Here is a 4,793-nt window from a genome sequence, read left to right as displayed (position 1 = left end):
TGTGACTACTTGACTTCTTGTGCATCTCTTACTTGTGCATACTTATTATGTGACTAAACTAACCGTTTGGTTTGACTTGTAATTATGAATATGTTTAAATAAACTAATCAAGGACTAAAGCACTTTGCTTAATTAATTGATTAATTAATTTGAGCTAAAAAATATACCTTAAATCGAGTCATAGTTCCTTTAATTCAACCCGGATTTTTATTCCCGTATACTACACAAGCGTCAACTTGTTTTGGTCATAGCCGGAGTTCTAGAAAGAGTTACGAGTCGTACAGCCTATGGATCTGTAGCCCCGAGTTTTATCTTTAATTTGGCGTTGGTTTCATCCCAATCAGAGTCACAGATCAAAAGACTAAAATACCACAGCCTGTCTAGTTTAATGTATATACGTGAGGTCTTAACTTAGTCTTTGCTTGAGTCTAGCCACATAGTCTAGCCACATGGGCATGCGAGTCTTAACATGTCACCTACACTCACTAGTCTTAGTACACACTTTGTATATGTTACCATGATCATGTCTTAGGTTCATGCATGAGTCGATTTTTTCCATCATTTGAGTTGGGGTACATTCTATTCCTAATTTTTTCATATCTCTCCATCTACATCATCTTTCCATTCTCTACATGCTTTCTCCATATCACAACCTTCATTCTTCCTACTTCTTCCATTCATGCATGTTGAATCGAGTTTGAGTCATGTGATTGACAAAAAAAACAAAAGGGTAATGATGAGACAAAACACAAGGCAAGATTCTTGCCAAGATTTCATGATTTCTTCTTCTTTTTTCAAACCCTTTCCCCAATAAGTCTATCATCGGCACCTTTCATCCTCCTTGAATTATTTATTTCTTAGAGTTTGATTTTTACCTTTCACTTTTTAAATACAATGAGCATTTATTTCCTTACATATGATCATTGCATTGAAAAAAAAAATCCATGTCAAACTAAGCACGAGGTATACCAATGATTTGAGGCACCCCTTGTAGCCACATCATATCACCTTTAACCCTTCAAATATGCAATCCTTTTTTGATAAACCACTTTGAGCCTCGTCTAACGATAGACCTTTCTTTCGTCAACCCACATCTACATAACCTTGGGATAGGATGGTATGCAACTTATGCAATTTTCAATTTCATAAAAAGCTTGAGTGACTTCAAAAGATTAAAATAGCAAAAAAAAATAAGCAAAAAAATAAATAGAAGTGTACAAAAGGGCAAGTATTCCAATGTCTTTGACATGAACATGTCTTTGATATGAACACGTCTCGGATTGCGTTTCTTATCGAGTTCTGGGTACCGTGCCTGAGAAACATGAATGCCAAGTGAGTGATAGAGCGCATGATCGGGATTGCCCACACTTATCAAAAAAGGTTCAAAATAAAAAAAAATGCAAAAGAAAAAAAAAGAGAGCAAAAGTAAAAAAAAAGAAAGAGCTCAAAAGTGAGAAACCTCAAGCATAATAATACAAAGATTCAAAAGCAAGGTTGCACACCTTGGGGGCTTATCTAGGGTCTTGAGCCTTTATCCCTTTCTTCTTCAACCTTTAGCCTAACCACGTTACAACCCTTCAAAAGACCTTTTTGAGGTATACACATACTTGTGCGAGGTTCGGCTAGAGCTACGTTTTGCCTGATTCCTAACGGATACGTAGGTAACCTCACATCGAGGTGCGGCCGTAATAAACATGCATTTATATTCACATTCACACACTCACACCATGAACATATCAAGGGATCCCCTATGCTCATCCCTATCTACTTAGATCTAGACTTGGGGGCTTGATCCCTACATTATTAGCCTACCCAGCCTAAGAGTCACCACCATTTGACTCTTTTCAATATATTTTTCCACACACTTAGCCCTTGTGGCCTAACTTTAGTGTCACTTTCACACACATCACAGATACATGACCAAATAGTCCTTCCCTTAGGAACCCTTTGTCATGAAATCTTAACACAACATTGAAGCATACTTCGTCATAACAAAATCACTCATCACTCATCGTTACACCACAAAGTACGAAGTGCTTAGCCTCCATGCCTAAGTTACCCAAATACTTTCATCATGTAGTCAACAATTGAGATAGCCTAGGATGAATTAATACTTGCACCTTGAGAGATAGTATCAAACAACATTTAACTAAGCTCATTCAACCATGCACCCTCAGACACTTTGATTCTTATTTCGCGTCTTTCTTTTTCGGGAGAAAGTCGGTACCCTCCACAAAAAATGACGAAAACTTTTGTTTTTCTGCATTTCGAGTCATGTACACATTGATTCATGTCGTGTTATCACATTGAGTCAGCATTATGCACACACGAGTCACACGAAGTGAGTCATCATTAAGTCAAGTTTATACCTTGAGTCGTGTCAAGTCAATGAGCCAAGCAACACTAAGTCTTAGGTCAACCCTAAAAGAAAAATAAGCAAAATCCTATAGTCTAAAATATAAATGCAGGTACATTCTCGGATTTTTTCGAAAAGCCGCGAATGAAAACCTGACTCCAGCGTCAGACGACAAGGCTGTCGCCTGGCGATAAAATCTGTCGCCTGGCGATAGAGCGAGAACGCGGCGACTATATGTTAAGGCGAGCGCCGGTGCAGCGACGAGATGCGTGGTCCTATATTGGATTATGCAGACCTCTTACAGCAATTTTGGGTTCCTTGGTACGCCATTTAGCCCCTATAAGCAAATTGACATGATTAGTAGTCGGCTCGATTATAATCGCCGTAAGTGATTGACCTGACGACGATCGTCTCACTTAGGTTCAACGCCTAAGCATTGGCTCATTACAAGCACCAACGCATCGGTTCAAAAGCAAGCACTTATACGACAATTTTTCCAAGATTGGATTGTCATCCCCAACCGACAATATTTCCAAATATGGATTGTCGCACATCTTCTTCAACGATAATTTTTCCAAGATTGGATTGTCATATCTGGCAAAGTTTCCAAGCATGGATTGTCGTGCTCCTTCTCTGTTTGACAATTTTTTCCAAGTTCGGATTGTCATCACTGGCAAGTTTTCCGATATTGGATTGTCATACACATAGTTCCCTATGGAAAAATTTCCAAAAGAATTGTCGTAGGTCTCTACTCATCATAAATTTTGGCAAATGTTCCTCAACGTGGATTGTCATTCATTTCAGTAAGTGGCAAATTTTCCCGAAGTGGATTATCGGTCAACTCTTTTTTGCAAATGTTCCAAGACGCGGATTGTCAATAGTGGCAATATTTTCCTAAAAGGATTGTCGCATAGCGTTGGCAAAATTCCAAGGTGGATTGCTTTCAAGAGTTATATTCCAAGATGTGGATTGTCGATCGTAGCAAAGTTCTTATGACAGATTGTTACAAAGCATTGGCAACTTTTCCCAAAATTTGATTTTGGCAAATTCTCCGAGATACGGATTGTCGCTTCATCGTAGCAACATTTCCAAGAATGGATTGTTACGTGACATTGACAACTTTCCCTAATTCGGATTCTCATACATCATACAAGAATTATGTTGGAAACTATTCCTTAAGTAAAGAGAATTGCCATCACCTAAAGCATCGGCAGCAAAGTTCAAGCGAGCTTTAAGGATCGACAAGAGTTGGTCTTTGGTAATTTTCTTCGGAATATTATCGCAACAGTTGAAGATTGTTTCAGGCGAAGCAATCTTCGATAGTATTCTCTAGCTTGCAGAAGACTATCACATCGGAAATTGGAGGAGTTACAGGCGTAGCAGTCTTCAGGCAATATCCCTTAGCTTGAGGAAGATCATCAAACAAAAACGAAAAGCTCTTTGCTCATAGACGAGTGGGCATATCATAAAAAGCTCTTTATTCAGAGACTTGTGGACATATCAAAAAAATGCTCCATTGTTCAGAGATGAGTGAACATCAAAACAGCAAGATGGCGTTTCCTAGCTTGTGGAAGGTTGTCACAACGACAAATGCAGCAACAAATTGGTTACTTCAGAGACGTGTGCTCGACGGTGCAAGATACACATTTCTTAACTCTCTTTATCTGTTTTAACTAAAGCTATTTTGTAGGTATCGGCGTTACAAGAATGATTTAGGATTGCAGAACATTCTGAATCATTCTCCGTCCCTATCGTTACTTTGACTTTTGTTTTCGAAACATCAGTTTCTCCAAACTCAGTCAAAGTGGGTGCTTCTGTAGACACCCAATTGTGTCTCCCCAAAACCAAACCCAGTGATGAATACATTTCATGTCATTGATTATCGAACAAAGCAAAAGTGTGGAAAGTCTAATGACACTACTACAAAATTGGCCAAAGAGACCCGTCCAAATAGGCCAAAGAGACTGCCTTAGAGGCGATCTCTAGCTAAGCGGTCTCTTTGGCAAAGAGACTACTTTATTAAAAGCGGTCTTTAGAATGAAAAAACTGAGACTGCCTATCTAAAATAGGCAGTCTCATTTTTTAGAAAACTGAGACCGCCTAAATTAGATAGACAGCCTCTTTTTTAGAAAAAATAAGACCGCTTATTTAACTAAACAGGTCTCTTCATCCTCGTTTAAAAAAAAATATTTAATTCGTTCATCAATATAACTCAATTGTATTTAATTTTCATTCTTAAATTATTAAATAGAGTACAAAATAATTCTTATATTTCGTATGTCTCAAAATTACAAACATAATACAAACAGAAAATTCAATACCAAAAAAAATTTTAAAAGACAGTAAATTGTGGCTCCTTTTAGATCTAGAGAAATACTACGAGTAATCCGCCTAAGATACTTCAAGATTTAAAGATCTTCAATTACAACTTTCTCCC

This window comes from Chenopodium quinoa, unplaced genomic scaffold (assembly GCF_001683475.1).
Source record: "Chenopodium quinoa cultivar QQ74 unplaced genomic scaffold, ASM168347v1, whole genome shotgun sequence".
Taxonomy (NCBI): Eukaryota; Viridiplantae; Streptophyta; class Magnoliopsida; order Caryophyllales; family Amaranthaceae; genus Chenopodium; species Chenopodium quinoa.
This window is presented reverse-complemented; position numbering follows the sequence as displayed.